The sequence below is a fragment of the Scyliorhinus canicula genome, chromosome 5, assembly GCF_902713615.1.
Source record: "Scyliorhinus canicula chromosome 5, sScyCan1.1, whole genome shotgun sequence".
Lineage (NCBI taxonomy): Eukaryota > Metazoa > Chordata > Chondrichthyes > Carcharhiniformes > Scyliorhinidae > Scyliorhinus > Scyliorhinus canicula.
In genome coordinates this window covers 49538055-49552002 of record NC_052150.1, presented here as the reverse complement: position 1 = coordinate 49552002, position 13948 = coordinate 49538055, and the positions used below count along the sequence as shown (strand labels likewise).

Below are 13948 nucleotides of genomic sequence, written 5' to 3'. Positions count from 1 at the left end.
GTATAATGTGTTATGGGCCAGGGTTTAGAGAACCCCAAAGTGTATCATGGAGTTCATCTGACCCACAATTTTTAATAGATTGTGGTATGGGGAGCACACGGCCCACTCTACAGGTGTGGTTCAGCAGAAATGGAAAAGTATTTTAAAAAGCAAAAACAGTGTTTATTCTATGAACTCAAGTTCACATTTTTAAAACATACAGTGAACATCTTAGCAACCATTAATTCAAATATAGCCCCCAAAGAATTCAACACTAGGTAATCCTTTAAGCTTTCCTTTTAACATCCATAAGACTTAAAACACTTTTTACCAGAAGCACATCAGGTTAAAGTCACTACTGTTATTAGTTTTAAATCACCAGGATCGATTTACAGTCTTTAGATTACAGAGAGAGACTCTAATACATCTTCTGGCTGTGACTGCAGCTATCCAGCTCTCAAAACGAAACTAAAACACACCCTGCAACAAACAGCCTACAACAAAAGTAAAAGCTGACAGACAGCCCATCTCCACCCACTCTTTGACATCACTGCAGTAATAAACACCCATTTCTTAAACGTACTCTCACTACAGATACTTATATACACACCCATTTATAAACACCCATTTCTTAAAGGTACTCTCACATGACAAATGCAGCACTGCAAATGTGCATGTTTCATCTACAATGTAGATAGATGTAACAATGAAGCAGTATGTCAGATTCAGTAACATTGAACATGCATGAAATTAGGCAACACAAGGGAAACTACATATCTGCAAAACACACACATTATACTTGCCCAAAGTCACAAAATCAATGTAACAGTGCATGCAGCGAGTGCAATGTTTTGGGCTCAGCCTTGTCTGAACTTCAAGACAGTTTCGTAAACCTATGCTATCACTGGGGGAACCCTGCCCAGCAGCCATGCATGCTGGGCACACAATTTTCATCCATGAAAATTGAACGCACTGTTAATCACGAGCAGTGCATAAATGATCTTCCAATATGTAAAACCAGCAGCAACAAGTATTTGTACAACTGGCCCTTTACAACCTTCAGTGCTGCTTATAAAGACGCCTTTATTCCATTCTTCATTATCACAGCTTGTTTTAGATACTCTGCGGAGAAAAATACTTAAGGGATTTACAGAATAGAATACAACAAAAACGTATGACTTCTTAGACTGAAGTTCGTAATTTGTGCAATTTCCCTTTGCTGTTCTATAAAAGTATTAAAAGTTTGAAATTCAACAATGGAAAGCTGATTGTGTTCAAGGCTCTGGTGTCACTAGAGATCTGAACACCGCAAGAACTAAAATTAAATGCTCAGGCATCTAAACAATATTTTTAACACTTGACATTTCCTGAACTGTATTTTTAGGTCAGAAAGAGGTCAAAGCTAGCCCAGTACAGTAATCTCACAAAAGTTTGTTTGTGAAACTGGGCAATTCTTTCACGTTTCTGTTGTCAGTGCACTATGCACAAGCTAACATCCATCATCGCGTGTTACTTCAGCAAGTCTGCTTTGTGCCAACATTATTTAAAATCACACTGTAGCCTAATGTAGTGCATGCACATACATAAACCAATGCTATGGGATGTGAATGCTTTCCCTTGGTACTGACATTAAAGGGCATTGGTAAGTTTTGCACCTTTTCAGGCTTAATGGATGCAAGTCAGGTTAATTTAGCCAGTCAGACAGACTGCCCCAATTGTCATTGGTCCCATATGGCGGAGTCATGGGGCCGGTTTTCTCAACGTCCTGAGTAGATGCCTAGAAGAGGCATTAGATGCCTTTCAGACGTTAATGTTTTTTTTCTCTTTTTAAATTTAAAGTGCCCAATTCTTTTTTTTTCAATTAAAGGGCAATTTAGAGTGACCAATCCACCTACCCTGCGCATCTTTTGGGTTTGGGGGGGGAGGGGGGGGGGGGTGAGACCCACGCGGACACGGGGAGAATGTGCAAACTCCACACGGACAGTGACTCGGGGCCGGGATCGAATCTGGGACCTCGGTGGCATGAGGCAGCAGTGCTAACCACTGCGCCACCGTGCCACCTGCCTTAAGTATATTAATGAGGGACCTAATGCCTGTTGAAGGTCACCCCCCCCTCAACAAAACTTGTTCCTGATGAGTGTGTGTGGAGGGGACTTCGGAGACATGATGCTTACTCTGCTCAAGGTTCTTTTTCACTTTCCTTGACTGTCAATTCCAGATGGTATGATTTGAATTTTGAAAAATCTTCTGAGAGCCAAGAGGAGCAGATATGTTCCCTCAAACACCACAGCGTTGGCAGTCAGACTGTAATAATCTGCACAGGGCCTATGGCGTGGGACTGATTATCTTCCCGATGGTCCTTGCAGAGTACGAGTTAGCGGGGGATCTCTGTCAACCTCTGTATAACAGGTCGGCCAGCAAGGCACCGAACTGTGAGGAACCCGGTAGGGATCTACTGGGCTGTGTATATATCATATTGTAAATAAAACGTTATTTCTTTATTTTACTTGGTGTGGACTCCCCGTGTCCTTATTAAACAGTCCCTGCACTCACTACCTGACCTGACATCTCCCCCCCCCCCCCCCCCCCCCCAAAAACTCCTCTGAAGGGAACAGCTGAAAATCGCTGCTGGAAGTCCAATATTAATTTGGCCTGTCCGGCAAGTTGTCCACGGAGGTGTGACTGACAACAGCAGCTTGTTCTGAAGAAATAGATGAGGCCCAAGATTCAATATTTCAGGATTGCCTCCACAGTCCATGTTTGACCCCAGATTTAATATCTATTTTTAAGATGCGAACATGATCCCAGTGTAGATATTGGGATAGCCCAATGGAAACCACCACTGCTAACATTAGAGATCAAAGGGGAAAGTCAGAAGAAGGGGCAGAGAGCATCATATGAGTTCACCATGGCAACATCAGCCTCACTATGAAGCAGACTACTGAGACCTGAAGCCAAGCTTAATTCTTCAGGTCAAAATCCAGAGCTGAAACCACTAATCCATCACTGCTCCGTGTACTGCTTCAGCTGCCTGTGCGATGCAGTGCCTGATATGGGATCCCATTAACTGCAACCAGGCATTGTGTATAACAGCGACTAACTAATACCATTTTGTCTCACTAACAAGACACGTTTCTAACCCAAACACCCCTCCAATGTTGCAACAGAGAGTGACCAGAACAGGTCGTCTCTCAAATATGAGCTTGTTTTCTTCCACACCTTCTGTCTCCACCTCCTTCTCTTTCCTCCTGCAGACTGAGTCGGCAGCCGCCACCGGCGGTTCCCGACTGCCGATATGTGTTTAGAACCATGCCATCGAGAACTCGGCCAGTTTTCCTCGGAGAATCACCGGGGGGGAGGGGGGGGGGGCCTTTGTGAATGGCCCCCTACTCGCGCCACGACCGGAGAATCGCGGGAGTGGCGTCGGACCGGATTTCTGCGTAAATGCCCATTCTCCGCCCGCACCGATCACGATTTTGGCACGGAGGCTCGGAAAATCCAGCCCATGATGTTGGGACGGTGTGAAGAAACGATTTTACTCACTCTCTATGCCCTGTCCTCTCCCATTTATATAATGCCTCGCACAGAGTAAAGCATCCCAGTAGCACAATATTAATGCAAAGCTTGATGCATGATCAATTGAACAAAGACTAGAGTTGGATACAACTGAGGCTTTATTGCTCTAAGATGTATGGCCTCCCACAGCAGCTAGCGAAATGGCTGCTGCATGGGGGACACACATATTTATACTCTGCCTACTGGGCGGAGCTAGCAGGCAGCGACTACCGGCGAACCTGTAGTACAGGCCCTCCCATACATCACCTAGTAAAGGTGTAACATGGGTTTATCACAAAGCTGCATAAGCAGTTTTTCAGGAAAATTGACCAATAGCTAGGTCAAAGAAATAGCTTGAAGGATAAGCTAGTGGTTGAAGGGTAGTAAGGTTAAATAAGGGAATTACAGAGATTAGGACATAGACTGCTGAAGGCCTGGCTATCACTGGTGGCGAGATTAAAAATAGGATGCTCAAGAGGCCAGAATTGGAGGACTGTAGAGATCTTGGAAGGTTGTTGTGTTAGATGTTTACTTCCCCAGGCCATCCTCCAACACCTGGTTAACCACCATTCTCCATGGGCTGATCTGCCACTCAGGAAACATCACTCAGTAGGCCATCCATATCAGCAAATTCTAGACACATGGCCTGTGATTTTACCTCCCTTCCTCTTAATCGGCGCAGCAGATGAGGGACAGGCTCTGGATATATCCTGATATTGTCCGTCTGTAGTTGAGGCTGATAACTGCAGATTCGGAAAGTCTGCTCTCAGGCTAGATTCTCCGGCCTCCCAGCCGTCTGTTTCTCAGCGCCGCGCCATTCGCCGGTGGCGGGATTCTCTACTCGCCCTGCTGGTTAATGGGATTTTCCATTGATGCCACCCCACATTTCCAGGAAACCCGTGGGTGGGGGTGCTCTGCCGGAGGGAATAGAGAATCCCAACGGCCATAGAATTCTGGCCGCTCATGTTTGAAGCTTGATTGTTGAATGTTGGCAGTCTAATTGATCATATGCCCCCTCCCTGCAGCCACACCCCGGGCAAACCCATACACAACCACAAAACTATCAGGCATGTGACCTGCGGATGTTTTCTCTCCATAAGTCAAAGGATTGGATTTCCTCTGGGTTTGCTCATTCCATTGTGACAACTTTGTCAGGAATCTAGTCGTAACCCCAGTTGTACACATAAGGAAATGTTTGCATTTATATATTGCCTTTTAAGAACACAGCACAGCATAAAGTGCATAGAAGCACCAAATGGTTACGGCACAGAAGGGGGAATTTGGCCCCTCGTGTGCATGCTGGCTTTCTACAAGAGCAACTCGCCTTCTTCCACTTCCCTGTTTATTCCCTATAGTCTTGCAAGTTATTTCTCTTCAAATAATTATCCAATTCACTTTTGAAAGCCACAATTGAATCTGGCCACGTTCTCAGCCATTGCATTCCAGATCCAAACTACTTGCTCTGTAAAAAAGGCTTTCCCTCATGTTGTTTCTGGTTCTTTTGCTGCTCACCTTAAATCAGTGTCCCCTGGTTCTCAACCCTCTCAACCCTTCCACCAATGGGAATAGTTTCACACGATCTACTCTGCCCAGACCCTTTATGATTTTGAACGTTTATCAAAACTCATTAACTGGCCCTTCTCTAAGAAGAACAGCCCCAGCTTTGCCAATCTATCGATGCAAGTGAAGGCTCCATCCCCGAAACCATTCTCGTGAAGACATTTCGGCACCCTGCCTAATGTCTTCACATCTTTCCTAAGGTGCAGTGTACAGAATTTGACAGATGCTTAACCTAGACTTGTGCGTGCAGGACACAATTTCAAAATTTGCAGATGAAACAAAACTTAGAAGTTCTGTAAACCGTGAGAAGGAAAGTGATGGACCTCAAGAGGACCGTCTGGTGGAATGGGTGAACGCTTGGCAAATGAAATTTAATGCATAGAAACGTAAAGTGATACATTTTGACAGGAACAATGAGGAACGGCAATATGAAATAAAAATTCTAAAGGTGGTGCAGGAGCAGAGGCACCCGGGGTATATGTGCACAACTCATTGAAAGTGGCAGGGCAGGTTGAGAAAGCCAAATGAATTACTTTTGAAGTGTAGTCACTTTTATAATGTAGGATACTTGACAGCCAATTTGTGCACAGCAACTTCCCACAAACAGCAATGCGACACTGATCAGGTAATCTGTTTTTGTGATGCTGGTTGAGAAAGACCTACCTGGCTCTCCTGTGGGATATTGCTGTGAGGTCTTTTACATCCACCCTGGAGAACAGGCAAGGCCTCCAGTTAACATCTCCTGTGAATGTTGGTACCTCCAGTTGTGCAATGCTCCTCCAGCCTTGCCTGGAGGTGCCAGCCTGGATTATTACATGCCCATGTCACTGGAGTGGGTCGTCACTCCACAATCGCTGAACTCAGATGCAAGAGTGCTACCAACCGAATCATTGCTGTGCTAGCAGGTTTTCTATTGGGCCTCCACCAGAGTTACAGTGGTAAAGATAGGGGAACCCACATGACATTATCCAAGGCAGGAGCTCTGGAAAATATCCCAAAATGCCAAACTGTTGTCCCGAGTCAACAAGAGCTCGTTCAACAAAGATCACAGGGTGAATCTGGGACCAATCTTTTTTTAAATTAAGGAGCAATTTAGCGTGGTGAATCCACCTACCCTGCACATCTTTGGGTTCTGGGGGTGAGACCCAAGCAGACACAGGGAAAATGTGCAAACTCCATATGGACAGTGACCCAGGGCCAGGATCGAACCTGGATCCTTGGCACCGTAAGGCAGCAGTTTTAACCACTGCGCCACCGTGTTGCCACTCGGGACAGATCAAACATTGTTTCCAAATCATCGCTAGTAGCAATTTACCTGAAATTATTAATTAAAATTGCATATGCCTGCATACAAAGTGAAGTGGAACACTCCATATTAACTGATCTATAAGAGGAACTGAATTAACCTCTCTCCAGCAATCCCACTTCAATATAAGGCTCCTTAATTTAATAGGAATCTTAATAGAATTCAACGGGATTATTTGACCTCATTAATCTCAGATAATCATTTCTTGTGTCACCTTGAAGCCTCAAACGATGAAAGAGCTGAAAGTGATACAAGGAGAAGGTCAGACTGTCGTGTGTTTCCTTTCAGTGAGAGGATAACAAAACAGTGTGAGGAAGGGAATCAGATAAAACACAAGAAAAAACCACCGTGCTTGCTGCCTCCTAATAGATTTGAGAGACCTGGAGATTGAGAGTAGGCGCAGAAGTCACATTTGTTCACAGGAAGTGAACAAATAAATGTTTATCAGTACACACGAGGTGGTAATGAATTGGAGAAGGGAGACTTCAAAACACCGCTATGCCATAGAACAATCTAACAATCAGAGACTGAAATCACAGTATGTCATTGTGAAATTCAATGGGAAATGCTGATCTTCCATTCAATTTTGACTTGGTAGTATGACCTAAAATAATGACAGAAGGTAAAGGAAATAAGGAAGGAAAATCCTCACTTGAAACAAGATTTAACAATGGTGTTTAGATATGTTGGGGCTGAAACTGATTGGGTCACAGGCTTGGGCAGGAGAAGAAAGGGTGAGATCCACGCAGTCACAGCGAGAATATGCAAACTCCATATGGACAGTGACCCGGGACCGAGATCGAACCTGGATCCTCAGCGCCGAGAGGCAGCAGTGCTAACCACCGCACCACCCAGCTCCATCAAAAAGGTTTAGGGCGCGATTCTCCGCTCCCCACGTCGCGTGGGAGAATCGCGGGAGGGCCTCCCGACTAATTTCACGACCCCCTGGCGCCCCCGCGATTCTCCCACCCGCTCGGAAGAAACACCGCTTGCCTTTTTTCACGGTGACCGGCGATTCTCCGACCCGGATGGGCCGAGCGGCCTGCCGTTCGCGACCGGTTCACGACAGCGGCAACCACACCTGGTCGCTGCCGTCGTGAAAACTCCATGAGATGCCCATTTGGGGCTTGTAGGGGGCCTGGTGGGGAATGAGCACCACGACTGTGCTCGGGAAGGGACAGGCCCGCGATCGGTGCCCACCGATTGTCGGGCCGGCGTCTCAATCGGACGTACTATTTCCCCTCCGCCACCCCGCAAGATCAAGCCGCCACGTCTTGCGGGGCAGCTGAGGGGAAAGACGGCCACCGCGCATGTGCGGGTTCGAGCTGTCAGCCGTCGTGACGTCAGCCGCGCATGCGCGGGTTGGAGCCGGCCAACCTGCGCATGCGCGGCTGACGTCACATAAGCGCCGCCGTCGCATCACTCACGGCGTGCCGCCCGGGGCCGAGAGTTATGGAGTGCCGCTCCTAGCCCCGCCGGGAGAGGAGCGGCCTCCGAGGCCATCGTGAAACTCGGCCGAGTTCACGACGGCCCTCCCGATTTTTCCCGGGAGCGGAGAATCGCGGCCCAAACGTCTGAACTGAAATACAGCCTTTTGACAAACATCGAATCCCTACAATGCAGACGGAGGCTATTTGGCTCATTGAGACTACACCAACTCTCCGAAAGAGCACTCTATCCAGGTTCACTCTCCCGCCCACCCTTCCTTATGTCCATAATCTGCACATCCCTGGACACTAAGGGGCAACTTAACACGGCCAATCCACCTAACCTGCACACCTTTGTACTGTGGGAGGAAACCGGAGCATCCAGAGGAAATTCATGCAGACACGGGGAGAACGTACAAACACCACACATTCACCCAAGGTTGGAATGGAACTCGGGTCCCTGGCACTTTGAGGCAGCAGTATTGACCACCGTGCCATCCTAAATACTGCAACACTGTCTCAGTGCTGCGTTAGTGAGCTGGACTTCCCCCGCCCCCCAAACCGCGTATTTCCTGGCGTCACGCCTTTCGCTGGCGGAGGGGGCCAAAGAAAGATTGTGGGGGGTTGAAGGGGAAGGGATCTTGAAAGTGAGGATGTCCTGAAAAGGGAGGCTGTAGAGATCGGGGCAGCCTTTCAAAATGGCGCCTCGATCCTGGAGGACTCAATCCTGCTAGCGAGCTTAGCTCCCCAGTGCTGGAAATATTCCTAAGCACTGCAGCCACCAAGAAACACCCCACCAAACCTGCCAGAAACTGGACTTGGAAATGTTTCCTGTGAATTGATCCCTTTATGAGACTCAAAATAACTCACGCTCATCTGTGGGGAATCGATTCCATTATTTATATACCCCACTGAGCATCAGAGGATCTATTCTGAGACGCATAACAGTCTTCACTTAATGACTGACTGACAACAAATATGGGTTCCGGAGAAAACAACCTTTCGGAAAGCAGGCATTTAGTAGATAACAGAGGCAACTGCGGGCTGACACGACCAAGGAAGTTGTGCAGCGCTGGCTGCTCTGTTGTCCCATTGTTATTCCAAGACTTCATTCTTTCATTCACAAACCTATCTCCTTGTTTTTCACAACTCTGTCCTGCAAAGATTCAGGCATAAAATCTAGTCAGCTTCTGACAGGTTACTTAAAGGGCCAACTTATACATAAAAGAAAACATATTTTTCAAACGGTTCCGATTCGATTTCCCCACAAAAACAAACCAATGGAAGTTTTGTCAAACTATCTGTGGGCATGGAAATCATCCCGAAAGAAACACATGTAGCTCTTCACATCAAATAAAATAGTTTGCCTTTTTTAATTTCACTCTAGCTCTCTCTCTCTCTTCTCCTTTAATACATTCCTTCCATCCTTCCTCTTTTTGTCCTAATATCTTTTAATGTGACCTGGTGTCAAATTTTGTTTGGTAATTAGTCCAGTGAAGTGTTTTGGGACCACTTACTACACCAAAGGTGCTAAATAAATGCAAGGTGCGGTTATTATTACCGGGTCAAGTTCTGCCTTTTCCATCCTGACAGTCTGACCAAATATACTGTAATGCTCATATCTGCCCTAGTGCCGATTTAAAAAAGATAAAAATGCTGGAAATGTTCAGCATGCCTGACAGCTGTCTCTGTGGAGAGGGAAAAAGATGACCTGTCACCGTGGCCTTTCCCCTCTTTCAACACTGTCTAGTCAGTCCATTAATCTTATTTTGTTTGCCCATTGGCTGCAGTGGTGGAGATCTTGCCCATCCGTTTTCTTTATTCATTTTCGGGCATCGCTCGTTGGGTCAGCATTTATTGCCCATCCCTAATTGGAGGCTGATCAAGAGTCAACCACATTGCTGTGGATCTAGAGTCACATATAGACCAGCTGGCAGATTTCCTTCCCTAAAGGACAGTAGGGAACCAGATGTTTTTTTAACGACAATCGACAATGGTTTCATGGTCATCATTGGACTTTAAATTCCAGATTTTTATTGAATTCAAATTTCACCATCTGCTTTGGTGGGATTTGAACCTGGTCTCCAGAACATTACTCTGGGTCACTAGATTACTCGTCCAGTGACAATACCACTATACCACGCCTGCCCTGTTTGTCAACACTTTTTCAAAGAGTCATCCAGATTTGAAACATTAATCCCGTTCTCTCTCCACAATTGCTGTAAGACCTGCTGAGATTGTCCAGCATTTTCTGTTTTTGATTCCCCATTCCAGAGACTTCAACATATCATCCAGCCTCGCCCCTCAGTGCCATTTTCAAATCGTGCCATATCCTCAAAAGGGGGAGAAGCCGATATTTCACAACAGCGTCCCCACTAAAAAATAATCTTTGCAAAATAAATTGCAGGGTTAACTGTCTCTTTGGATTGACGTTGCAAAATGCAAAATCCAGAACATTCCTATCCTCCCCCCTGCCCCTGCTCGTTGCTCGTATTCATGCTGTGTAACAGCAAGAATTATTGGCATTGTGAATCAATGTCACATCCCAGAATAAAGCAGATGGGTCAACTCTTGACTTCTGTCAAAGTCGCCACTACTACCACCTTGCTACAGACCAACGTCTTCTCACCAGTGAAGTGTTTCCAATCTATTCAATAAAGCTATCACTTAACACAGTCGATTTCCATTTTGGGCTGCCACAAAATTAAAAGTATCCACAAAGCATTGAAAACAGTCGCTAAATATTTCAGTAAGAAAACAACACAAAACGTCTTGGTGGTTATATGAAATAAACTGTAGGATAGTTTATTTCTAATGCTCGTACAATATGGACCCTGTCAGTGCAAACTGCCCAGTGCTGAAAGAACATAACGAAGGATCTGAAAATAAAAGTATGACGAAAACAACCTGATAACAGCCTGGAGTCTCTCTAAACATTATATAGAAAGCATTTTAGTGAGATGGCGGGGAAACTGGCGGTATTTAATAATCTTTATTAGTGTCAAAAGTATGCTTACTTTAACACTGCAATGAAATTACTGAAAATATTCTAGTCGCCACATTCCGGCGCCTGTTCGGGTACACAGAGGGAGAAGTCAGAATGTCCAATTCACCTAACAACACGTCTTTTGGAACTTGTATGAGGAAATCGGAGCACCCGGAGGATACTCACGCAGACACGAGGAGAACGTGCAGACTCCACACAGACAGTGACCCAAGCGGGAATCGAACCTGGGACCCTGACGCTGTGAAGGAACAGTGCTAATCATTGTGCTACCATTTGAATGAACAGTAACGTGAGGACTACCCTGTTTATTGCAACTTGTCTGATAACTCTGGTACAGAATCGCCACAGTAAACTCCCAACTTCAGTGCAAATTTATTGTGAGTTATTGGCACAGATTGTATTAATTAACTACAGATCAGAGACACGCTTACCTTCAGTATACTCATAGAGCAGAAAGTCTGGATTCCCATTAACAGAATGATGAGTGTATCTGAACGGATATCTTCACAGTGTGAGCATTTCTTTGGCTGGTATAGCATTCAGCTGAACTCCCTTACAAGGCAACCGTTTCTCATCCAGGCAGTGAGAGACTGCTACCCACAGGCAGTCACTGGTGAGTGTCGCTCTCTCACTCCAATACAAAGGCCGGTGAAGATCTTTTTTGCCTTCTTCATCCAGTTGCTTACTGTGAAATGACTGATGCTAAAAGTGTATCTCTCTCAAGGGATAATAGAGGGAGATAGATAGGGAGAGAGAGAGAGAACTGGGTGTAGCCTGAGATTCTGCGTCATCTGTTACACAAAGCGAGCAACTGGCAGCTACCTCACAGTATAGCAAGCTTCAGCTTTTCACAGCTGTTTATTTAGACAGTCCCCAATTGCTCAAATAGTTTCATAAATCACAAATAGCCCATCCTGCACACATTGTTGTACAAGGCCTATAATCAGTATCAGTCAGGTAAAACAAAAACACTTGCACACTTTATCTCTTTCTTTGCAACAACCGTGGAAACTGCCAGTGGTTATCTATTATTGACCAGATCTCAACTGCATTTCAACGTCCACTGGTAAATTATTCACTTGTCTTAGGTATTAATCTGTCATTATTTTGTACAGTGGGGTTATAAAATGAAGATTCATGGTCTCCTTGTTGCTGAAGTCAAATAAACACTCAGATAGAAATTACGCAGATTGCCATGCAATGTTAACAGATTGTCTACTCTCTGTACAGCCTGATATTATTTCACCAAAGATGCGGACGAAAGCTGCACAGAAGATTCTTAGAGTTCATCAGCAACATTGGAGGAGTTTGGGGAGTGTGTGATGCTTATTATCCATTTACCTATACAATCGATCTATTTTTGGTGTGATTTATGCAAATGTCGGGATAATGAAATCAATCGTTTTGAAACATTCATCCTGAGCTTTGAAACCATTGTCGGAAATGAATAGCTGTGAACCTATGCAATGGTGAACTGTATTCCTTAAAGGTACAGGAGTCCCCTTTGTGTCTTGCTACTGAGCATGACTTCAGTGCAGACTGCTGTTTAAGCTCTGCCGTTTATATCCCCGCCCACCCGTGCAGCAGCCGCAAGAACATCTGGCAAGGCAACAGTCAGATAATTACTCATTCTGTGCTCTTTCATCCAAAGCTTTTGCCTGAAAACAAGGGAGTTTAAATACATGTTTTCCATTTCCACGCTAATTTCAGACAACTTTGATGACGTCACCAGGATTGTGTCTCTGCATTTTCTCCGTGAACCCTGTGATGGTACGACTGGCTGAAATTGGTGAAAAATATCAATGCGTTATGAATTTAGTTTTCTTTGCAAGCAACTTGTAAGTCGAATATGTCAGGATATTTGACTGATGGAAAATTCTGCTGCTAATATGTTTTGCACAGGGGTTATAGGCCGAAATGCACCTGATGGTTTATTTTCCGTAAACCACACGTCCCTGATGTATTCTCGCTGTGTATTTAAATATTCAAAAAATATAAGGAGGTTGTCTCACCTGGGATGGTAAGGTATAATCCAAACAAGCTAAGCAAAGTACCAGCGACGCGTTCTTGGCACCAGTGGAAGAATATCTTTATCGTAAGCCAAGCAATTTATTTCCTGGCTCACACTTCCTGACAAAAACTTTCGGACCTTATTCCTTGTTGCTGACATTGGCGCTCAGTTCAACTACACTGACACCCTGCTGTTAAGCTATTGGCAACAGCTACTTTATCTGTATAACCCCATTACATAATAGTATGTCCCAAGGCGCTTGGGAAAGAAAGTTTGACATTGTGCCATAATTCGAGATATTGGGACATCTGACCAAAAGTTTGATCAAAGTTTCAAAGAGCATTTTAAAAGGGAAGGAGAGGACAGAGAGATTCTGAGGAGGGAATTCAAGAGTGAGAACCCAGTCAAACGCGTCCAGAGCCTTCAATGGTGGAGTGATGAGAATCGAGCTTGTACAAATAGACAGAATTGGAGGGGAGTAGAGATCTCAAAGGATTGTAGGGAGGTTTTTACGGAGATAGAGCAAGGCGATAGTGGGAGCTGAAAATAAGTAGGGAATTTTAAAACTGAGGTGCTACCGGATTGGGAGTACAGGGTGAAGGCTGAGCGGGACTTGGTGCAAATTAGGATATAGTAGAGATTTGGATGAGCTGCAAGTCTATGAGGGGCTCATAGTAACTGAGAAATGTTCCATCTGCGACCTTGCGCATTCTATTCAACAATGTGGATTTAATGTCTTGGGTAAGAAGACTGGGGAGGGAGAATATGTTTCCTTGGCCCTTCTCATATGGGAGTCCCCGTGAGAGGCCTCGACAATTTTAATTTCCAGCCTCATTTCCATCCTGATGACTGGCTGCTACACTCAAAGAAGGCAGGCAACAAGCTGGAGACCGCTCTGTAGCAACAAGATAAATCATGAGAGGGGATGTTGAGGGATGTTTCTTTAGTTGGAAGGGGAAGTGGGGAAGCCTTGAGTAGCAGCAGCTCAGTTTTTCCCTGTGAATCCTGTAGATGAATTTTGTAATGCCTTAAGGTCTCCACTTCTTCCCTGCCAGTGGACTATTGAAATGCTATCAGGTCCTCTGCTTACTTTTAGCAGGTGC

General features: G+C 45.2%; 1 protein-coding gene across 6 annotated transcripts in view; it reads right to left on the bottom strand.

The window, feature by feature from the left end:
- The window catches only part of ripor2 (RHO family interacting cell polarization regulator 2), a 310961-nt gene that overhangs the window by 86479 nt on the left and 210534 nt on the right, over nt 1-13948 (bottom strand). Inside the window, exon 1 of one of the 6 annotated variants that reach the window (XM_038797032.1) lies at nt 12847-13026. The exons of 4 other annotated variants lie outside the window; for them this stretch is intronic. The gene's annotated coding sequence lies outside the window, so the exon portion shown is untranslated. Of the gene's footprint in view, nt 1-11265; nt 11582-12846; nt 13027-13948 lie in introns of those variants that run through there. One more of the 6 variants, XM_038797028.1, reaches the window with a different exon arrangement.